General features: G+C 44.7%; 1 protein-coding gene across 1 annotated transcript in view; it reads right to left on the reverse strand.

Annotated features, from left to right (window-relative positions):
- The window catches only part of ATP8B3 (ATPase phospholipid transporting 8B3), a 575,725-nt gene that overhangs the window by 353,266 nt on the left and 196,684 nt on the right, over positions 1-25,775 (reverse strand). The gene's annotated exons all lie outside the window — the stretch shown is intronic.

A 25,775-nucleotide genomic window follows, 5' to 3' on the forward strand; every position in this document is an offset into this window, starting at 1 on the left:
TGTATATAATACAATACGCTCACTGTCAGTTTCCCAATAACCGGCCTAGAAGAGGAAACAGCAGCTTCCCCTCCATTAATCTTGGGTCAATTGAATAATTGTCCTGACGATAGGGGCTGTTCATGACCACTGTTCATGACAAAAAGGTAACAGCGGGTGGATCTGCGTAATTCCCCTGGTTGTGGTCTTTGACACATATAAAGAGACTAAAGGCCCCGTCTCACATAGCGAGATCGCTAGCGAGATCGCTGCTGAGTCACAAGTTTTGTGACGCAACAGCGACCTCCATAGCGATCTCGCTATGTGTGACACGTACCAGCGATCAGGCCCCTGCTGCGAGATCGCTGGTCGTGTCAGAATGGCCTGGACCTTTTTTTGGTCGTTGAGGCCCCGCTGACATCGCTGAATCGGTGTGTGTGACACCGATCCAGCGATGTCTTCACTGGTAACCAGGGTAAACATCGGGTTACTAAGCGCAGGGCCGCGCTTAGTAACCCGATGTTTACCCTGGTTACCAAAAAAAACAAACAGTACATACTCGCCTTTCGGTGTCCAGGTCCCTTGCCGTCTGCTTCCTGCTCTCACTGACTCCCGGCCGTACAGTGAGAAGTGAGAGCGCAGCAGTGACGTCACCGCTGCGCTCTGCTCTCACAGTACGGCGGCTCAGTCAGAGCAGGAAGCAGACGGCAAGGGACCTGGACACCGAAAGGCGAGTATGTAGTGTTTGTTTTTTTTGGTAACCAGGGTAAACATCGGGTTACTAAGCGCGGCCCTGCGCTTAGTAACCCGATGTTTACCCTGGTTACCCGGGTGCTGCAGGGGGACTTCGGCATCGTTGAAGACAGTTTCAACGATGCCGAAGTCGTTCCCCTGATCGTTGGTCGCTGGGGAGAGCGGTCTGTGTGACAGCTCCCCAGCGACCACACAGCGACTTACCAACGATCACGGCCAGGTTATATCGCTGGTCGTGATCGTTGGTAAATCGCTTAGTGAGACGGGGCTCTAAGTCTGCTCTAGCAATAGGCAAATGGAAGATAGCTGCTTAGAAAATAAAGCAGCATTATTTCCACCTTTACTAAACACCCAGTTGACATGCCTACAATGCAGGGCTTTGTGCATGCTAGAGCAGCTGACTGGTGTGAAAGGGCTGGCTGACAACTTTTAGTCTGATAGGGCAATTACATATAGATAAGGGAAGAAAACCAAGCTTGCTACATAAACATGGTAGCAGAACAAGCTAGCTACTTATATACAGCGGCAGAACCCAATTTACTACACAGATACGGGAGCAGAGCCGAGATTGCTACATACAGCGAGTGAAAGAAGTATTGAACCTGTCACCAATTTTCAAAGTAAATATACAGAGGGGAAAATAAGTATTTGATAAACTGACAATTTTGCAAGTTTTCCCACCTACAAAGAACGGAGAGGTCTGTAATTTTTATCGTAGGTACACTTCAATTGTGAGAGACAGAAAATAAAAATAAAAAACAGAAAATCACATTGTATGATTTTTACATATTTCATGCAATAAAATGCAAATTAATTATTTGATAGAATAAAAAAACAAAAGTTAATATTTAGTACAGAAACTTGTTTGAAGTTACAGAGGTCATACGTTTCTTGTAGTTCTTGACCAAGCTTTCACACACTGCAGCAGAGACAGAGACTTTGTCCCACTCCTTCATACAGATCTTCTCCAGATCTTTCATGTTTCATGACTGTTGCTGGGCAATATTGAGTTTTAGCTCCCTCCCAAAGATTTTCTATTGGGTTCTGGTCTGGAGACTGGCTAGGCCACTCCAGGACCTTGAAATGATCCTTACGGAGCCAATCTTTAGTTGCCCAGGCCTTACTGAGGGAAGGATGTTATTGGGCAAATTCTCGCAATACATGATCTCATTCATCCTCCCTTCAATACAATGCAGTCGTCCTCTCACCCCCAAAGTATGGTGTTTGTCTCACCATGCTTCACGGTTGGGACAGTGTCCTTGGGGTTGTACTCATCCTTCTTCTTCCTCCAAAGAAGGCGAGTGGAGTTGATACCAAAGAGTTCTATTTTGGTCTCATCTGGCCATATGACCTTCTCCTATGCCTTCTCTGGATCATCCAGATGGTCATTAGTGAACTTCAAATGGGCCTGGACATGTGCTGGCGAGAGCAGAGGAACCTTGCCTGCCCAGCAGGATTTTAATCCATGATGGCATAGTGTATTACTAATGGTAATGTTTGAGACTGTGTGTATGCGTGTGAGTATGTATGAGTGTGTGAGAGTATGTATGTGTTTGTGAGAATATGTATGCATGTGTGTGAGTATGTATGTATGTGTGTGCGTAAGTATGTATATGTGAGTTTGTGTGTGTATATATAGACGTATATATATACATATATACACACACACACATACACACATTATATATATATATATATATATACATACAGTGTATATATATATATATATATATATATATATATACACACAGTACAGACCAAAAGTTTGGACACACCTTCCCATTTAAAGAATTTTCTGTATTTTCATGACTATGAAAATTGTACATTCACACTGAAGGTATCAAAACTATGAATTAACACATGTGGAATTATATACTTAACTAAAAAGTGTGATCAAGAGAATGCCAAGAGTGTGCAAAGCAGTCATCAAAGCAAAAGGTGGCTACTTTGAAGAACCTAGAATATAAGACATATTTTCAGTTGTTTCACACTTTTTTGTTAAAGGGGTTGTCCACTACTTTCAATTAACCCCCCAATGTATCCCCCCGGGGCCCCTGATGAATTGTGTGATTACCTTCCGTTGCCGTTTTCGCCTGTGAGCGGTGCTATTCCGGCGGCTGAGTCCGGGTCACGTGACCCCCAGGCTGCAGCCGCCGCTTATTTCTGCCGACGTCACGTCAATTTCCAGACTCTGGAAATTGACATGACGTCAGCAGCAGGCATGAGCCAGCCTCACAGCCAGCAGTCACTCATCAAGAGTGACTGGGCTGTGGGCGGGGCTGGTGGCTGACTGCGGGGCTGTGCTGGGGGCGGGCGGGACTTGCTGGGGGCGGGGCTAGGCAGGGAATCCACGATGTGATGTGCGGGGCTCTGTGTGCCGGTGCCGGTATGTGCGGGCCGGCGCCGGTATGTGCGGGCGGCGCCGGCCATCACATGCCGGCATGCAGAGCCACGGCCCGCACATACCGGCGCCGCCCGCACATACCGGCATGCAGAGCCCCGGCCCCGCTGCCTGCGGGGCTGTGCTGGGGGCGGGCGGGGCTGTTCATGTGCTGGGGGCGGGGCTAGGCAGGGAATCCTTGATGTGATGTGCGTGGCTCTGCCACGGCCCGCACATACCGGCGCCGCCCGCACATACCGGCACCGGCATGCAGAGCCCCGGCCCGCACGTACCGGCGCCGCCCGCACATACCGGGGCTCTGCATGCCAGTGCCGGTATGTGCTGGGGTCTGCTGCGGGGGTGGTCTTTGGGGTGTGTGTGTATGTGTGTCTCTGTGCAGGCATCGTCCGATGGGACTACAAGTCCCATCGGGCTCTGTCTGCTACAGTGACAGTGAGTGACACATTAGCCAATGATGGGACAGTAGTAGTCCCATCATCCGGCTAATGTGTTGAATGTTAAAAAAAAACAAAAAAAACACATATACAGTACATACACACATACAGAACATGCGCCATGCGACGACATGCAGCATGCGACAACATGCGCCATGCGATGACATGCAGCATGCGACAACATGCGCCATGCGACGACATGCAGCATGTGACAACATGCGCCATGCGATGACATGCAGCATGCAACAACATGCACCATGCGACGACATGCAGCATGCGACGACATGCAGCATGCGACGACATGCAGCATGCGACAACATGCGCCAATGCGCCATGCGCCAACATGCACCATGCGACGACATGCAGCATGCGACAATATGCGACGACATGCGCCATGCGACGGCATGCGACAACATGCAGCATGCGACGCCATGCGACATGCAGCATGCGACAACATGCGCCATGCGACGACATGCAGCATGCGACAACATGCGCCATGCGACAACATGCAGCATGCGACAACATGCGCCATACGATGACATGCAGCATGCGACAACATGCACCATGCGACGACATGCAGCATGCGACGACATGCACCATGCGACGACATGCAGCATGCGACGACATGCGCCATGCGACGACATGCAGCATGCGACAACATGCGCCATGCGACATGCATCATGCGACGACATGCACCATGTGACGACATGCACCATGCGATGGCATGCGACAACATGCGCCATGCGACAGCATGCGCCATGCGACAACATGCAGCATGCGACGACATGCAGTATGCGACGACATGCGCCATGCGACGACATGCAGCATGCAACAACATGCAACATCATGAGACATGCCACATACAGTACATACATACAACATACATACAGACATACAGTACATATAACATAGAGTACATACTCACCATCACTTGTCACTTTGATCCCCGAAGCCATTGTCATCTGTAAAAAATATTAAAATAATAAACAAACAATATACTCCCTGATCCGCAGAAATCCAATTAAAACGAGTGTCCCTCGATGATCTCCCGTGGAGAGCAGCAGCATCAGATGATGCAACCACTCTCCAGGGGCTCCAGGAACACAATGAGGGGAGGAAGGTATCCTTCCACAATGTATTCCCCACAATGTATTCCTACGCCCCTGTGAGAAAATAGTCCCTAGTCTCACTTTATGGCATGCTGTATGAGAAAGTTCCCACGCAGCTTTTTGCCATAAAGTGAGACCAGTGAACTTTAGTAACCTCAGTGATGCACTGCAGGAGCCATTGTCTCCTGTCAGTGTGTCACTGAGGGTCCTATAGAGCAGTGACATCACCCGATATCACTGTTCTATAGGGGAGGTCGTCGTGGGACACTCGTTATTAATTGGACTACGGCGGACAGGTAGTATACGGTTTATTATTTTACGTTTTTTTTCAGGCGCTGAAGTATGGTAAGTATGGTTAAATGAAGAATATTAAAATACTTTTTCCTAATGTGTGTGTATTTAATTAACCCTTTTCTTACTATTGGATTAATAACGGATAGGCGTCTTATTGACGCCTCTCCGTTATTAACCCGGCTTAATGTCACCTTACAATAGCAAGGTGACATTAACCCCTTATTACCCCATATCCCACCGCTACACGGGAGTGGGAAGAGAGGGGCTAAGTGCCGGAATTGGCGCATCTTACAGATGCGCCATTTCTGGGGCGGCTGCGGACTGGTATTTGTAGCCGGGGGGGGACACCAATATCCATGGCCCCTCTCTAGGCTATGAATATCAGCCCGCAGCTGTCTGCGTAGCCTTTCTGGCTATAAAATATGGGGGGACCCCACGTCATTTTTTTGGGGGGGTCCCCCTATTTTAATAGCCAGTAAAGGCTACGCAGACAGCTGCGGGCTGATATTCATAGCAGGCTACAAATATTGGCCCCCGGCCGTCGGCTTTCCCCCTCTGGCGCAGAAAATTGTGCGGGAGCCCACGCCGTTTTTTTCCGTTTTTTAATTAAATTAAATGCTCATTAAGGCCTGTTTCACACTTGCGTCGGTACGGGTCCATCGCTATGCGTCGGGCCTACATACTGACGCACGCTGTGAAATTTGTGCACGTCGTGGGCAGCAGTTTTTCAACGCATCCGCTGCCCATTCTGAAGTCCGGGGAGGAGGGGGCGGAGTTTTGGCCGCGCATGTGTAGCAGAAAATGGCAGACGCGAGGGACGTGCCAACGGTCCGCCAAAACACGCATCCGTTGCACAACGGACGCGACGTGTGGCCATCCATCGCGATCCCTCACTAATACAAGTCTATGGGTAAAAAACGCATCCTGCAAGCACATTTGCAGGATCCGTTTTTTTCCCAAAAAGACGGATTGCTAAAAACGCAAGTGTGAAAGTAGCCTTAGGCTGCTTTCACACTAGCATCGGTAAGGGGCCGTCGCGCTGCGTCGCTAATAAAAGTCTATGGAGAAAAAAGGCATCCTGCAGACAACTTTGCAGGACGCGTTTTTTCTCCACAACGACGCATTGCGATGTGCAGTGCACGACGCTAGTGTGAAAGAGGCCTTAGAAACATCGGCCTTTCTATTATATATCTATGGATATATCTATCTATAGATATAGTTATAGATAGATATATCTATAGAAACATAGATGTATCTATCCATATATTTGGCTGCTTTCACACATCAGGTTTTTGCCGTGAGGCACAATCCGGCGAGTTTTGAAAAAAACGGATCCATTTTTTTCCGCCGGATCCGTTTTTTTCTCATAGAGTTGTATTAGCGCCGGATTGCGCCTGATGGCCTCACGTTTCATCCGTTTTTTACCGGATCCATCAAAAAAGCTGTTTCCGCCGGATGGAAAACACATACAGAGGAACATTTTTTCTGTCCGGCGAAAAAACGCACAGCGACAGATCCGGCAAAAAAAGTATGAAACTGAGCTGTGAAATGATGAATTCGGCCTTGGAATCCGTTTTTTCATGCATGTTTCCATTCAAATCATGCACATTTTCCGTTTATTTACTTATTTCCAAAAACGGCATTAAAACTGCGCATAAACCGCACCAAAAAAAACATCAAAACTGCACCAAAAACTGCATCAAAACTGCACCAAAAACTGCATCAAAACCTGGTGCAGTTTTGCAGTTTTGGTGCAGTTTGCAGTTTTTGGTGCGGTTTTGATGCAGTTTTTGGTGCGGTTTTGATGCAGTTTTTGGTGCGGTTTTGATGCAGTTTTTGGTGCGGTTTTGATGCAGTTCTTGGTGCGGTTTTGATGCAGTTCTTGGTGTGGTTTTGGTGCGGTTTTGATGCAGTTTTTGGTGCGGTTTTTGCGCAGTTTTGATGCAGTTTTTGGTGCAGTGTTGATGCAATTATGGTGCTGTTTTGATGCAGTTTTTTTCAGTTTTGATGCGTTTTTTATGCAGTTTTTTGCACGGTTTTGATGCATTTTTTAATTCGCTTTTGTTGCGGTTTTTGCGCGGTTTTTAGGAGTTTTGGTGCGTTTTTGAAAGGTAAATAAAGATGTATTATTGAACAAAAAAAAAAAAAGATTTGTGATGTCATTATTGTCCAACCTCCTCTTTTACATTTGTCCAACCCACACTCCATTAAACACACAGATAGACAGATAGATGAAATGGATAGACAGATCTACATATAGATAGATCTATAGATGCATACATCTATCTATTCATATATCTATCTGTAGATGTGTCTGGATACATATATCTATTGACAGATGTATGGATAGCGTAGGGTGTGTGTCCACTGTCCGGATTACATCCGAATAAGCTGCAGATTGGATGCTGCATACTTGTAGTCCCATCGGATGATGCCTGCACACACACCCCAAAAGACCTCCCGCACAGCCCCGCACACACACGAACAGCCCACAGACCCCGCACACACCTGAACAGTCCCGCACAGCGCCGCACACATCCGATCAGCCCGCAGACCCCGCCCGCACACACATACATGCACACCGTCACCGCCCACACACTTCCATCCTCCCGAGCTGCTGCGTTTCTCGGACCCACATCCGCAGCAAAACTGCAGATCTTTTTTACATCTGCGGTTTTGCTGCGGATGTGCCCAAGTCTAAAGGTGCAGAAACGCTGCAGTTCCGCACAAAAGAAGTGACATGCTGCGAGAAAAAAAAGCTGCGTTTTGGTGCTGCTTTTTCCGCAGCATGTGCACAACAATTCTGCGGCTCCCATAGACTTACATTGGTTGTGCACTACACTGCGGATTTGATGCAATTCAGTGCGGCAAAAAACCCTGCGGACCTGCAATCAGATCCACAACGTGTGCACACAGCCTTAGCATTTAGGGAACCTAGCAAAAAAGCCAAGCAAAAAACTAGTGTGGGATTGCACTTTTTTTGCCATTTCATTGCACTGTACATTGTACATTTTTTTCACATTTTCTGTTACACGACATGGTAAAACCAATGGTGTCATTCAAAAGTAGAACTTGTCCCGCAAAAGATAAGCCCTCACATGGCCATATTGATGGAAAAATTATGGCTCTGGATAGAAGGGGAGCGATAAACGAATACAAAAAAGCTCCAGGGGTGAAGGGGTTTAGAAACATGGATATGGACATATCTATGGAAATAGACATAGATATATCTGTATCTATCTATCTACAGTATCTATCTATCTATCTATCTATCTATCTATCTATCTATCTATCTATCTACAGTATCTATCTATCTATCTATCTATCTATCTATCTATCTATCTATCTATCTATCTATCTATCTATCCGTGTGTAATGGAGTGTGGGTTGGACAAATGTAAAAGAGGAGGTTGGACAGAAATGACATCACAAATCTTTTTGAAGATAGAGGGGGGAGACGAGGGAGGGGTTTGGGTGTGTTTTGGAGTGGGTGTGGTAGGTTCGTGCTTAGTAGCAGTGCAATGCATCATGGAACTTGTAGTATTAGAGCACAATAACTCAGGAGAAAGGAAGTTGTCGATTAACCCCATGAGAGCTGAATCCAGCACTGAAGATGTGCTGCTACAGCATGATAAAAGGTAATATTGCTAAAATAAACACAGTGGATGTTTTCAGTGGCACATAATAGCAAGATTTATGAAAAAAAAAAAAGGTTATAGTAGTGGACAACTATATAATTTCACATGTGTTAATTCATAGTTTTGATGCCTTCAGTGTGAATGTACAGCTTTTAATCTTTAAATGAGAAGGTGTGTCCAAACTTTTGGTCTGTACTGTATATATATATATATATATACAGCACTCTTATTAATTGTGAAAAAAGTGGAGGACTCTTGATAACCCAAGTGGCAACGTTTCGGAGCAATAACAAAACATTACTCTGATATGGAACTGAAATGTTGCCACATGGGCTAATAAAGAGTCCACTGCTTAAAGGGATTGTTTCCCACTAGGACAGCCCCGTCTTAAACTAAATGTTCAGCCCCAATAAAATAATAAAGCTTATACAAACCTCCTGTGCCGGTGCTGTTCCAGCAGCAGCTGTAATGATTCCCCGACACTATGATGTGGTGTTGTGACACATGATGCCTGGGCGCCAATCAGCGCTGGTGTCATTGTCCCCACCTTTGGACAAAGTGAACATGAAGAGGAAGTCTGGGATGAGCTGCTTGATCCTGGACTTCCTCTTCATGTTCAGTTTGTACGAAGTTGGAGACAGTGAGACCAGCACTGATTGGCCCCGGGTATCATGTGTCACAACACCACATCACAGCCCCGGGGAGTCATCACAGGCACAGTGGGAATGGTGTCAGCCCAGGAGGTGAGTATTGGCTTTATTGTTTTATTGGGGCTAAATATTTAAGAGGTTGTTCTAGTAGGGGACAACCCCTTAAAGATTTGGCGCTGCTCAGTTATGATATATAAATTGCCTGTGTGGTGTAAATCTAATTAGCTGTATATATACACTGCACAGAACCACTCATCCTGTCCTGTATATATACACTGCACAGTACGACTCCTCCTGTATATATACACTGCACAGTACCACTCCTCCTGTCCTGTATATACACTGCACAGTACCACTTCTCTTGTCCTGTACATAAACACTGCACACTACCACTCCTCCTGTCCTGTATATATACACTGCACAGTACCACTCCTCCTGTCCTGTATGTATACACTGCACAGTACCACTTCTCTTGTCCTGTACATAAACACTGCACACTACCACTCCTCCTGTCCTGTATATATACACTGCACAGTACCACTCCTCCTGTCCTGTATATATACACTGCACAGTACCACTCCTCCTGTCCTGTATATATACACTGCACAGTACCACTCCTCCTGTCCTGTATATATACACTGCACAGTACCACTCCTCCTGTCCTGTATATATACACTGCTCAGTACCACTTCTCTTGTCCTGTATATATACATTGCACAGTACCACTTCTCCTGTCCTGTATATACACTGCACAGTACCACTTCTCTTGTCCTGTACATAAACACTGCACAGTACCACTCCTCCTGTCCTGTATATATACACTGCACACTACCACTCCTCCTGTCCTGTATATATACACTGCACACTACCACTCCTCCTGTCCTGTATATATACACTGCACACTACCACTCCTCCTGTCCTGTATATATACACTGCACAGTACCACTTCTCCTGTCCTGTATATATACACTGCACAGTACTTCTCTTGTCCTGTATGTATACACTGTACAGTGCCACTTCTCCTGTCCTGTATACCGTATATACTCGAGTATAAGCCGACCCGAGTATAAGCCGACCCCCCTAATTTTGCCACAAAAAACTGGGAAAACTTATTGACTCGAGTATAAGCCTAGGGTGGAAAATGCAGCAGGTACCGGTGAATTTCAAAATTAAAAATAGATACTCCATACTGTTCATAATGGCCCCATAGATGCTCCACATAAAGCTGTGCCACATATAATGCTCTGCACCGTTCATTATGGCCCCATAGATGCTCCACATAAAGCTGTGCCATATATACAATGCTCTGCACCGTTGCCCCATAGCTGTGCCATATATATAATGCTCTGCACCGTTGCCCCATAGCTGTGCCATATATATAGTGCTCAGAAGTAAAACTGGAAAGGGGTGCACCAATGTATAATGTCAAAATAACCATCAAGGGGTGCAATACTTAGTCTACATATGGAACAAGGACACATGAGAAGAAAAAAAGAGTAGACTAAAAATAGTATGCACGACCCAAAAATGTAAAGACAATCACTAATTCCAATAAGCAAAAACACCTTTATTCAACACCTCAAAAAACATATTAAAAACATTTAAAAACAAATGTGCAAATACCTATGCCCACCATATCCCATAGTAAATAGCAGACCCATGAATAGGGAAACAATAATATCCTACCCTGGATGCACCTGGTCACATGTGCTATCCTGAAAGAATGTGCCTATACAGGCCACGAAGGGCTCAACCACACTGTGTCAATGTGAGCTGCTGATGACCAAAAAATGATGAGAAAGTGAAAACATACATGCAATGCATGGTCCTAAGATAAAGATGTAGTAACATGCAATGTAACAGCTGTAGATACAACCTGTACTGCGTCAACTCTAGTATATGGAAATGCAGCAATGTCCAAGGGCACGAAGCACCACAGGGGTTAAATCCACATGGAGTCAGGGAACGTGGCAATCCCAAAAATGGCCCCAAGGTAGGAAGAAGGGATAAGGTGGGAACGCACCCCACGCGTATCGCTGCCTCTGCAGCTTCGTCAGGGGAAGTGATGCTAAAGGCGCCATAATGTATGCTTAAATAATAAATCTAATAAAGTAAATTGCATACCGGTGTGGACGAGCGAGCGAAAGATGAATGCCGGAAGATGCCAGCCGCGCCATGATGACGGGAACACAATCAAGATAGACGGTGATCCTAGAGCGTCCACAAGGGTCACATGCGCATGCGCAAACACGGCGGCCACGGACCAAGGCAAAGGTAAAATCCTGACTCCTGTGGCGGCACATTTTCTGCTGAGACATAGGGGTTCGCCCATTGATTTGCAAGTGGTGGGGCTACAGAGGGTTTCCTGTGGTGAAAGGGGTGGCAACATATCTAACCTTCTTTTACGTGCTGAGTCCAGGTGGATTTTCGATCTTCAGGCGGTCGCACCCATGGGCCTAAATGAGGAATTACTCTTTACGGGGTTCCTAGGATAGTTGGCATGTAGACTCATGGAGGTACTGTTAGTCCAGGGATTTGGCATCCACATCTAATTTTGTATTTGTCTCCACTTAGGAAGGCTGAGGATGCACCCATGAGGGGGAGGACCATCCCTGGATATTGGGATATGGAAATCATAAGCTTATTTTGGGGACCAATATGGATGTGGATACGGTTGATACAATGGATAACGAAGTGGATTTTGGAGGGTGGATGTGCGGTATGCCATCATGATAAATGGAAGGACATCTCATGTAGAAGAGATTTTGTTCTCATCGCCATAATGTGGATTTTATAGCAAACTCTTATGATGGATTACGGGCCCGGATGTTTGAGACTGGCAGGCCGGAAGAGGCTTGTGATGAAGAATGTTCTCCTACGTATAGACTGGGATGGTGTCTGCCTCATTGAATATGGGACTACTGGCTGGGGACCAGAAATCTCTACACAGTGGCACTATGAGAACACCTGTATATATATACTTATAGATCTAAGGGACATTAGTTGGTCAATATATTTCTTATATACGTGTGGTGTTTATCTGACATCGCTATATATTGTACACTGTTGCTGTATGGATGCTTACGTGTATTTATACTTATGTACTTGCTAACAACGATAATATGCCCTTTTTTCCCTTTTAGATGTCCTATGTGGCTTCATACGCCCGGCCTTCTTATATTTTCTGGCGTTTTTGCCTTTAATCATCAGTACCTGTTCATATTTGTGATATCTCCCGTTATTTTATGGGTGGATATCCTGTGCCTCCATATTTTGTTATAACATGTTCACTTTGCCCTCCTCTCATCTGGGTTTATTCTATTTTTTATTTTTTATTTTTTCTTTCTGATTTTTAGTTCCCCATCTTATCCCCTTGGTTCTGTGTCCCCTTTATGTATCCATTTGGCTGGCCTTGCCTTTTCAGTCCGGCTTCCTGTCTTTACTCCACCTCGGGCTCCGTGCCCTACTATGTGTCCGTCCAGCCGGCTGGTACGGCGCGTGCGCAACGTGGTCCTATCGGATACCGCTGTTTGCGCATGCGCATGTGACCCTTGTGGACGCTCTAGGATCACCGTCTATCTTGATTGTGTTCCCGTCATCATGGCGCGGCTGGCGTCTTCCGGCATTCATCTTTCCCTCGCTCGTCCACACCGGTATGCAATTTACTTTATTAGATTTATTATTTAAGCATACATTATGGCGCCTTTAGCATCACTTCCCCTGACGAAGCTGCAGAGGCAGCGATACGTGTGGGGTGCGTTCCCACCTTATCCCTTCTTCCTACCTTGGGGCCATTTTTGGGATTGCCACGTTCCCTGACTCCATGTGGATTTAACCCCTGTGGTGCTTCGTGCCCTTGGACATTGCTGCATTTCCATATACTAGAGTTGACGCAGTACAGGTTGTATCTACAGCTGTTACATTGCATGTTACTACATCTTTATCTTAGGACCATGCATTGTATGTATGTTTTCACTTTCTCATCATTTTTTGGTCATCAGCAGCTCACATTGACACAGTGTGGTTGAGCCCTTCGTGGCCTGTATAGGCACATTCTTTCAGGATAGCACATGTGACCAGGTGCATCCAGGGTAGGATATTATCGTTTCCCTATTCATGGGTCTGCTATTTACTATGGGATATGGTGGGCATAGGTATTTGCACATTTGTTTTTAAATGTTTTTAATATGTTTTTTGAGGTGTTGAATAAAGGTGTTTTTGCTTATTGGAATTAGTGATTGTCTTTACATTTTTGGGTCATATATATAGTGCTCTGCACCGTTGCCCCATAGCTGTGCCATATAGTGCTCTGCACCGTTGCCCCATAGCTGTGCCATATAGTGCTCTGCACCGTTGCCCCATAGCTGTGCCATATAGTGCTCTGCACCGTTGCCCCATAGCTGTGCCATATAGTGCTCTGCACCGTTGCCCCATAGCTGTGCCATATAGTGCTCTGCACCGTTGCCCCATAGCTGTGCCATATAGTGCTCTGCACCATTATTGCCCCATAGCTGTGCCATATAGTGCTCTGTTCCGTCCATTATTGCCCCATAGCTGTGCTGCTGCTGCTGCAATAAAATAATAAAACACATACTCACCTCTCTTGCTTGCAGCTCCTCAGCGTCCCGTCCCGGCGTCTTTCCGCACTGACTGATCAGGCAGAGGGCGGCGCGCACACTATATGCGTCATCGCGCCCTCTGACCTGCACAGTCAGTGAGGAGAGACTCTGGGAAGATGGCGCGACGCCCGGCGTGTGGAACGAGGACAGGTGAATATGCGATACTTACCTGCTCCCGGCGTCCCGCTCCTTCCCCCGGACAGATGTTCTTCGGTGCCGCAGCCTCTTCCTCTGTCAGCGGTCACCGGCACCGCTGATTAGAGAAATGAATTATGCGGCTCTGCCCCTATGGGAGGTGGAGCAGCCTATTCATTTCTCTAATGAGCGGTCCCACGTGACCGCTGTACAGGGGAAGAGGCTGCGGCACCCGGAGACCGTGGGACCGGCAGGGGGAGCGTCAGGATCGCCGGGACTAGGTAAGTATGCCTCGGCGCCCTCTCCCCCTCACCCGCCGACCCCACCACCGATCATGACTCGAGTATAAGCCGAGAGGGGCACTTTCAGCCCAAAAATTTGGGCTGAAAATCTCGGCTTATACTCGAGTATATACGGTATATACACTGCACAGTACCACTCATCCTGTCCTGTATATATACACTGCACAGTATGACTCCTCCTGTATATACACTGCACACTACCACTCCTCCTGTCCTGTATATACACTGCACAGTACCACTTCTCTTGTCCTGTACATAAACACTGCACACTACCACTCCTCCTGTCCTGTATATATACACTGCACAGTACCACTTCTCTTGTCCTGTACATAAACACTGCACACTACCACTCCTCCTGTCCTGTATATATACACTGCACAGTACCACTTCTCTTGTCCTGTACATAAACACTGCACACTACCACTCCTCCTGTCCTGTATATATACACTGCACACTACCACTCCTCCTGTCCTGTATATATACACTGCTCAGTACCACTTCTCTTGTCCTGTATATATACATTGCACAGTACCACTTCTCCTGTCCTGTATATATACACTGCACAGTACTTCTCTTGTCCTGTATGTATACACTGTACAGTGCCACTTCTCCTGTCCTGTATATATACACTGCACAGTACCACTCCTCCTGTACTGTATATATACACTGCACAGTACTACTTCTCCTGTCCTGTATATATACACTGCACAGTACCACTCCTCCTGTCCTGTATATATACACTGCACACTACCACTCCTCCTGTCCTGTATATATACACTGCACACTACCACTCCTCCTGTCCTGTATATATACACTGCACACTACCACTCCTCCTGTCCTGTATATATACACTGCACGGTACCACTTCTCTTGTCCTGTATATAAACACTGCACAGTACCACTTCTTCTGTCCTGTATATATACACTGCACAGCACCACTCCTCCTGTCCAGTATATATATACTGCACAGTACCACTCCTCCTGTCATATATATATATATATATATATATATATATATATATATACTAGACTGTTGCCCGATTCTAATGCATCGGGTATTCTAGAATATGCATGTCCCCGTAGTATATGGACAATGATGATTCCAGAATTTGCGGCAGACTGTGCCCGTCGCTGATTGGTCGAGGCAAACTTTATGACATCATCGTCGCCATGGCAACCATTATGACATCTACGTCGATACTGTGCCCGTCGCTGATTGGTCGAGGCCTGGCGGCCTCGACCAATCAGAGACGCGGGATTTCCATTATGACATCATCGTCGCCATGCTGTGCCCGTCGCTGCCTCGACCAATCAGAGACGCGGGATTTCTACGCCGATACTGTGCCCGTCGCTGATTGGTCGAGGCCCAGGCGGCCTCGACCAATCAGCGAATGAATAAACAGGACAGACAGACAGACAGACAGAAAACCCTTAGACAATTATATATATAGATATATATATATATATATATATATATATATATATATATATATATATATATACACTGCACAGTACCACTCCTGTCCTGTATATACACTCCCTGACAGAAGTTATGTTGCTTATCCATGTTATTGTCAGGACGCTGAACATTTTTTACCTTTTGTGCATTACTGCCCTTTTCCAAGATGTATTTTAAAATAAATTTCTACCAATCCAAAAATTAGCTGCCAGCAAGGTAGTAATGGTATTGTTTTGGACTAAAAAATAACTTTTAATTATATATATTAAAACCAAATTGGACAAGAACAACAAACAAACACATATAGAAATAGAAAACACCCACTGTACCCAAAAATTAATGGTATATGTGGGCGGTATTATTGCTTCTTTGGGTACTTATTGTCTCTCAAAAGATGACCTCATATATATTATATAAAAGCAATATAAAGACGAATGCTCTTTTTCACCATGCTGATTCTAACTGAACCACATGTATTTGTATCAGATAATTTAAATAGCCTGCAACTATCATCTGGCACCATGTAGAATATTAATTCTGAATCATATTGCTAAATAATATTGCTAAATGAATTACCGCATGGTGATATTCATTTCATACAAAAAGCATCAATCAAAGATGGAACAGTCTCACCCAGTTATCATGCTCAGCAGACTCTCCTAGTCTCGGAGACCACTCCATACAATTCCTCTGTTGGTCCACAGATGGGGGATGGACGTGCACACCATCAACTTTTAACCCACCAATTGGATCCTCAACTCGAGGTAATTGTTAACCCCCTGGCCAGGGGGTTAACAATTACCTCGAGTTGAGGATCCAATTGGTGGGTTAAAAGTTGATGGTGTGCACGTCCATCCCCCATCTGTGGACCAACAGAGGAATTGTATGGAGTGGTCTCCGAGACTAGGAGAGTCTGCTGAGCATGATAACTGGGTGAGACTGTTCCATCTTTGATTGATGCTTTTTGTATGAAATGAATATCACCATGCGGTAATTCATTTAGCAATATTATTTAGCAATATGATTCAGAATTAATATTCTACATGGTGCCAGATGATAGTTGCAGGCTATTTAAATTATCTGATACAAATACATGTGGTTCAGTTAGAATCAGCATGGTGAAAAAGAGCATTCGTCTTTATATTGCTTTTATATAATATATATGAGGTCATCTTTTGAGAGACAATAAGTACCCAAAGAAGCAATAATACCGCCCACATATACCATTAATTTTTGGGTACAGTGGGTGTTTTCTATTTCTATATGTGTTTGTTTGTTGTTCTTGTCCAATTTGGTTTTAATATATATAATTAAAAGTTATTTTTTAGTCCAAAACAATACCATTACTACCTTTTCCAAGATGGCATCTTTGGTCTCATGTGCACTGTGTCTTCCTGCTATAAACCTCCACCCCAGCCTTCAGTCTGTGCTAGAGTATTCTGCCTTGCATCCAGCTCCTGACCTCTGATTACTCCCTGGCTATACACCTGCTCCTGTGAACCTGTGTGGTGATCCTGCTACTCTCCTCTGAGTTCCTGCTGCATACACAAGTTTCCAGTAATCCTCCTTCATCTGCTGCTCGTGTTTACTTCATCTGCATTTGCTGGACATGTAAGCTTCTGCTGCTCTGCAATAACCTGAGACTATTAACCAGGCCTCCCTGGTTGAGCTAAGATATGATTTGAACTGCCTTATAAGCATATCTATCTGTGTTTAGCCTAAGACAAGGATTTATTCGTGTCAAGTTTCCTCAAGAATAACTGTGCTTCATAGACTTTCTGCTTGATTGCATTTCCCTCTAAAGTTTCCTATAGACTGCTAAGCTGCGTTTATTATTTGCACTAAGTGTTGTGGACTTGAGTTTCTCTCTGCACCTGTTTGAATCACCGTGTGATAATATAGACTTTACCACTTATAAAACTGTGTCCTGTAGTTGTCTTGTTCCACGCAAAGAGTCTCCTGAGTTATCCCCTATAATTATTACACCAGCACTAAACAAAAATGCATAATTAGATCACTGCAGAAAGATGTGGAAGGTCTGCAAAAGAAGTTTGGAAGCTTTGAACACAATCAACAAGTGTTTGGACAAACTTTGCAGGACTTAAGCAACCGCATGGCAGCCCAGGAAAACAAATTTGCTGGCATAGAGTCGCAGTATGGACGGGCTTTTCAGGACATAAGCACGCAAATAGCTGAACAAGTGACTTTACCCTCTGGGCAACCGCCACCAGCTAGCCCACCTAAGTTGCCCCCATTCAGATTTAATGGTGATCGCGACAAATTTCGTGGCTTTGTGAATCAATGTATGCTATATTTTGATGTGCATGCTGACCGTTTTCCTACTGATAGATCCAAAGTATTGTGTGTAATAATGCTACTGACCTCACGAGCGCTCGCCTGGGCGAATCCGATGATTGAGTCTCGTGACCCACGGTTAAATAACTTGGATGATTTCTTGGCCGCTATGGCATTAATGTTTGATGACCCTAATCGCTGTGCAACCGCTGAATCTGCTTTGTTGTCTTTACGCCAGGCTAAAAGTTCTGTTATTGAGTATGCCACTGAATTCAGGAGATTGGCGGTAGATACCAATTGGGACAGTTATGCACAATTGCCTATTTTTAAAAGGGGTCTGTCTAGTATTGTAAAAGATGAACTAGCCCGCTCTGAGTCACCACAAGAGCTAGAGACACTTATACAGCATTGTGTTCGCATAGACATTCGCCTTACTGAGTGTAGGCAGGAGAAATTTGCTGCATATAACCGTGTTTCTAACTTTTCCCTTCCTTCCAAAGAGCCTGCAGGTAAAACCTCTCGGGAGGTGGAGGAGGTGCCCATGCAAATTGATTCCATTCAGAGGCGCGAGATCAATGAGCGCCATGAGAGTCTATGTTTCTACTGTGGCCAGTCTGACCACTTCTTGATCAATTGTCCTAAGTGTCTTAGACGGCCTAACAAGGTGCTAGCAGCAATAGGGGAGTATGACAACTGTGATGATGAATCTGACATCTCTGAATGTAGCCTGCCTTTAAACGCTGTATTCCATTCACTTTCTATGACTTCACCCCCCAAGGAACTGAAGGAAAAGAACTCTCACTGTTCTCTCTATTAAGATCCTGTGTTCAGGACAGTGGATTTCCAGTGCAGCTATGCTTGACTCTGGTGCAGGTGGCAATTTCATGGATATCGCATTTGCCAAGGAACATGGTATTGAAATTCAGCAAAGATCCTCTCCAATTACCATGGAAACAGTGGATGGGTTACCTTTAATCTCTGGGCCTGTGGATCAGGAGACTGTACCCCTTGAAATTTTGTTGGAGCCTAATCATCAGGAGCAACTTTCTTTCTTGCTAATTTCTTCTCATTTTCCTGTGATTTTAGGCATTCCTTGGTTGCGTTCTCAGAACCCAATTATCAACTGGGAGACCAAGGAGATTATCTTCCCAACAAGGAGCAACTCAGCGCTAACAGTAGCTGTCCCTGAGTCCACGGCTACTGAACCACATGTACAGGTATTTTCTTTACCTCCAGCATATAAAGAGTTCTCTGACATCTGTGACAAGAAGAATGCAGATCAGCTTCCTCCACACAGGCATTATGACTGTCCCATTGAGTTGCTTCCTGGGGCAGCTATTCCTTTTGGTAACGTATACCCTTTGGCGGCACCTGAGCTTCAAGCCTTAAGGGAGTATATTGATGAAAATCTGGCCAAAGGCTTCATACGTCCTTCTTCCTCACCAGCAGGGGCACCTATCTTTTTTGTAAAGAAGAAGGATGGGACCCCGAGACCCTGTGTTGACTATCGGGAATTCAATAAGGTATCCGTACAAAACCGTTACCCTTTGCCTCTGATTCCCGAATTACTGGAAAGAGTCCGCCATGCTAAGGTGTTTTCTAAACTGGATCTTCGTGGGGCTTATAATTTGGTGCGTATTCGTCCAGGGGATGAGTGGAAGACAGCATTCAGATGCCGGTATGGACACTTTGAATCTCTTGTGATGCCCTTCGGGCTTTGTAACGCCCCTGCAATGTTTCAACACCTTGCTAGTGACATTTTCAGAGATTTGTTGGACCAGTTTGTAGTGATCTATTTGGACAATATACTAATCTTTTCTGACTCTCTACAGGAACATGAAGAACATGTCAAAACTGTTTTAAGACGTCTGAAAGAGAACCATCTGTATATTAAGCTGGAGAAATGCGAGTTCCATCGTTCTGAGATACAGTTCTTAGGTTATATCATCTCTCCCCAGGGGCTGAACATGGAATCTGGTAAGATTCAGGCTATCCTTGACTGGCCGATACCCAAGAACGTTAAGGAGCTCCAACGTTTTATTGGTTTTGCAAATTTCTCTGATATTGTCCATCCCATTACTTCCTTGACAAAGAAGGAAAAGCCCTTTAAGTGGTCATCACAGGCTCAAGAAGCTTTTGATCGGCTTAAGATCTGTTTCACATCAGCACCGCTATTGATACACCCAGATCCAAAACATCCTTTAATTGTGGAGGTGGACGCTTCTGATAATGCTTTGGGGGCTATTCTCTCCCAAAGAATTGGAGAGAAGGGTCTGCTACATACTTGTGCTTTCTTTTCCCGTAGACTAACCTCAGCAGAGAAGAATTACAAAGAGACAAGGAATTGCTGGCTATTATTGCGGCTTTCAATGAATGGAGGCATCATCTGCAAGGAGCTGCACAACAGATCATAGTGCTAACTGACCATCGCAATTTAGAGTTCCTTAGATCCGCTAGATGTCTTTCTCCTCATCAGGCTCGTTGGAACTTATTTTTAAATCAATTTAACTTTGTTATCTCGTACCGTCCAGGTTCTCGTAATGGGAAGGCTGATGCTTTATCCCAAATCCATGCTGCGGATTTCGTACCTGGAGCCCCATCCAAGACCATTCTATCTGATGCCAATTTCATCGGAGTTATCCACGATCAGGACTTGTGGAAGGAGTGCAGGGAGGCCTATGAAGGTGATGTATTTCTAGCCAACCCACCTGTGGATATTAATCTTGTCTTTAAGGGTGGCATGTGGTTGAGAGATCGATGTATCTACATCCCTGAGGTCGTCCGTCTACAGATCCTCAAGTTGGTACATGACTCCAAGTTGGCTGGTCACAGGGGGGTACAGAAGACACAAGAGTTCCTGAGCCGATTCTTCTGGTGGCCAACTTGCCTGAAGGATACCAAGGACTATGTTCTCTCTTGCGAGGTATGTGCCCGTTACCAGACTCCTCATGTGGCACCTATGGGTCTTCTACAACCATTACCTGTTCCGTCCCACCCTTGGGGGTCTATATCAATGGACTTTATTGTGGAGCTGCCTACATCGGGGGGCATGAATACAATCATGGTGGTAGTTGATCGCCTGACTAAAGCTGCTCATTTCGTTCCATGCACCGGCCTCCCCTCAGCTAAATATAGAGTGAACTTGGTTATACAAAATGTCTTTCGGTTGCATGGGGTTCCGGATGAGATCATCTCTGACCGTGGAGTACAGTTCACTTCAAGATTCTGGAAGGGGTTTTGCTCTGCACTCAATATTAATGTCTGTCTCTCTTCTGCTTACAATCCCCAGACAAATGGTCAGACTGAGCGTACCAACCAGACGCTGGAACAATATCTAAGATGCTATGTCAGCCATCTCCAGGATGATTGGTTGGAGTTGCTGCCGTTAGCCGAATTTTCATATAATAATTCTCAGAGCGCCTCCATTAAATTTACACCTTTCTTTGCCAATCTGGGTTATCATCCGTGTATTTTACCTAGGTCTCCAATTAATTCTCCGGTTCCGGCAGTGGAGGAAAGGCTGACTGCGATGAGGCAAAATCTGGAGGTTCTGAAGGAATCCCTGACCACAGCTCAAGAACGTTATAAGAGATCGGCTGATAGATTCCGTAAACCTGCACCCATGTTCAAGGTAGGAGATTCCGTGTGGTTAGCAACTAAGAATCTGAAGTTAAACGTTCCTTCACAAAAACTTGGACAGAAATTCATTGGCCCTTTCAAGGTCAACGGTATTGAGCTCTGTGGCCTGCCGGCTGAAGCTGCCTAGGACAATGAAGGTACACCCAGTTTTTCATGTATCTTTACTAAAGCCTGTATCTCCTAATACCTTCCAGGGATGTGATGTGCCACCTCAGCAGCCTGTGGTGATTGATGGGCAAGAACAATTTGTGGTGGAGGAAATTATTGATTTCAGGATTCGGAGGAATCGGCTCCAATATCTGATTAGATGGCTGGGATATCCCCCTGAGGAAGACTCTTGGGAACCTGTGGAAAACATCAATGCCCAACAGAAGGTTTCTCGTTTTCATCAGAGATTCCCTGAGAAACCAGGTCCAGGATCGTCCTGAGGCCGCTTCTAAGGAGGGAGTAATGTCCGGACTCTGAACATTTTTTACCTTTTGTGCATTACTGCCCTTTTCCAAGATGGCGTCTTTGGTCTCATGTGCACTGTGTCTTCCTGCTATAAAACTCCACCCCAGCCTTCAGTCTGTGCTAAAGTATTCTGCCTTGCATCCAGCTCCTGACCTCTGATTACTCCCTGGCTATACACCTGCTCCTGTGAACCTGTGTGGTGATCCTGCTACTCTGCTCTGAGTTCCTGCTGCATACACAAGTTTCCAGTAATCCTCCTTCATCTGCTGCTCGTGTTTACTTCATCTGCATTTGCTGGACATGTAAGCTTCTGCTGCTCTGCAATAACCTGAGACTATTAACCAGGCCTCCCTGGTTGAGGTAAGATACAATTTGAACTGCCTTATAAGCATATCTATCTGTGTTTGGACTAAGACAAGGATTTATTTGTGTCAAGTTTCCTCAAGAATAACTGTGCTTCATAGACTTTCTGCTTGATTGCATTTCCCTCTGAAGTTTCCTATAGACTGCTAAGCTGCGTTTATTATTTGCACCAAGTGTTGTGGACTTGAGTTTCTCTCTGCACCTGTTTGAATCACCGTGTGATAATATAGACTTTACCACTTATAAAACTGTGTCCTGTAGTTGTCTTGTTCCACGCAAAGAGTCTCCTGAGTTATCCCCTATAATTATTACATTTATGTAAATAAAAGCTTATAACCTGACATTAAATTCATCCATTGGTTGTATAAATTATTATTTTAAAAGCTGAAACCCTCCAAAATGTGGTTTAGGTTAACAAAATACATTGGCATCAATGCAGAAATACTGATCAGTTAATGGACACAGAATGGTGAGATTTTGGAAAGACAAAAGTTTTGTCACCCACAGAAAGTAATGTGATATTCAAATAAATAATTAACTTAAAGTACAAATATATGTTGAATAACATTGGTGAATGAAGTTGTGGTGCTATTAGAGTCATATTTAATATTTTGTGTGACTTCCATGAGCTTGAAGGACTGCATCCATGCAGTTCAACAATGATTCATACAATTTATTAATGAAGTCATCAGGAATAGCAAAGAATGCAGTCTTACATGCCTCCCAGAGTTCATCTAGATTCTTTGGTTTTGTCTTCAAAGCTTCCTCTTTCATCCTACCCCAAACATGCTCAATGATGTTCATGTCTGGTGACTGGGCTGGCCAATCCTTGAGCACCTTGTTCTTTTTTGCCTGCAGGAACTTTGTTGTAGAGATGGATGTATGAGATGGAGCACCATCCTGCTGCAGAATTTGACCCCTTTTATGATTTGGAATATAAGAGGTAGCTAATACTTCTTGATATTTTAGGCTATTCATATTGCCTTCTACCTTGCAAATGTTTTTCACACCCCCATACTGATTGTAACCCCAGACCATGATCTTTCCACCACCAAATTTAACTGTTTTCTGGGTGTACTTTGGATCCATACGGGCTCTAGTAGGTCTCCTGCAGTATTTGCGGCGGCTGTGGTGTAATTCTACTGAAGATTCATCAGTGAAATCCACCGTCTGTCACTTTTCCAGCGTCCATCTGTTTAGCAGACTGTGGAACTTTACAAATACCACATGGATTTTTATTTGCCTTTTTGTTTAGTGCTGGTGTAATAATTATAGGGGATAACTCAGGAGACTCTTTGCGTGGAACAAGACAACTACAGGACACAGTTTTATATGTGGTAAAGTCTATATTATCACACGGTGATTCAAACAGGTGCAGAGAGAAACTCAAGTCCACAACACTTGGTGTAAATATTAAACGCAGCTTAGCAGTCTATAGGAAACTTCAGAGAAAAATGCAATCACGCAGAAAGTCTATGAAGCACAATTATTCTTGAGGATACTTGACATGAATAAGTCCATGCTTAGTCCAAACACAGATAGATACGCTTATAAGGCAGTTCAAATAATATCTTAGCTCAACTAGGGAGGCCTGGGTAATAGTCTCAGGTTTTTGCAGAGCAGCAACAGCTTACATGTCCAGCACATGCAGATGGAAGTAAACACGAGCAGCAGATGAAGGAGGATTACTGGAAACTGGTGTATGCAGCAGGAACTCAGAGCAGAGTAGCAGGATCACCACACAGGTTCACAGGAGCAGTTATATAGCCAGGGAGTCACCAGTGTCAGGAGCTGCATGCAAGGCAGAATACTCTAGCACAGGCTGAAGGCTGGGGTGGAGTTTTATAGCAGGAAGACACAGGGCATATGAGACCAAAGACGCCATCTTGGAAAAGGGCAGTAATGCACAAAAGGTAATAAAACATGTTCAGAGTCCTGACAGCTGGCTTCTGGGCACTGATTCGACCATGGAGGCCATTTCGAGACAGAATCCTACAAACTGTTCTAGTTGACACAGGGACTTGAGGTGACCAGGCCTGTTGGAGCTCTGTTGCAGTGGAAGTGAGGCTTGCTTTGAATTTTCTAACCAACAAACGTTCCTCCTGAGCAGTTGTCTTGCGGTGTCTGCCAGACCTGGGCTTGTCATACACATCTCCAGTCTCTTCAAATCTTTTTTTTATTCTTCCTACTTGACGCTGAGACACATTAAAGGTGCCAGCCACCTCTGCAGTGGAACTAGTCTTCAGCCTCTTGATAATCCAGGCTTTGGTCACAGGGTGGATTTTCGGCATGTTGTCAGAGCTCAAATTGCAGTTCAAGTGAAGGTCTGGGGTGCTGGGTTTCTTTTTATGCACACACACTATTTAACCAATCATTTACTGAGCACAGGTGAGGATGTAAACTAGCCTGGGTGAATTATATGACCAGGCGACAAAACTTTTGTCTTGCCAAAATCTGACCATTCTGTGTCCATTAACTGATCAATATTTCTGCATTGATGCCAATTTATTTTCTTAACCTAAACCACATTTTGGAGGGTTTCAACTTTCAAAAGAATAATGTATACAACCAATGGATGAATTTAACGTCAGGTTATAAGCTTTTATTTACAATACATGGATAAGCGACATAACTTCTGTCAGGGAGTGTATACACTGCACAGCACCACTCCATCTGTCCTATATATATATATATATATATATATATATATATATATATATATAGTATATACAGTATCACGTATGCATCATAATTGAAATAGACATGAAGAACTATCCCGTTCAGCCAAAAGTGCCTCTCCACATCTAATTCAGAAGTAAGAAGAACTAAATAATCCCTTTACCGGGTATATATATATATATATATACAATATATATATATATATATATATATATATATATAATTTCACACAGGTCTGCAGGAGTCAAAGAATATAGTAAAGCCTCATTCGCTGGGAGAGCACAGGAGAATGATGAGAGCTGTCTTCAGCACCCGGCGCCAGGGAACAGCGCTAACTGTACCGCTGCTTCCCAGGCACCGGTATGTGTGGTACTGATGTGGCACAGGGGCGGTACCCAGTTGCCACACATGCTACAAGTATTACACATATGGACACTGATACTGGAAATATCAGGAAGTGTGAAACCAGCCTAAGAGAAGTTATAAAGGCAGATATTTAAAGCCTAGCACGTATTGTGCACAAGTGCAATTATTAATTGCCATATAAGACTGGGAAAGAACATCATGGAGTGG

This window comes from Ranitomeya variabilis, chromosome 1 (genome assembly GCF_051348905.1).
Source record: "Ranitomeya variabilis isolate aRanVar5 chromosome 1, aRanVar5.hap1, whole genome shotgun sequence".
Taxonomy (NCBI): domain Eukaryota; kingdom Metazoa; phylum Chordata; class Amphibia; order Anura; family Dendrobatidae; genus Ranitomeya; species Ranitomeya variabilis.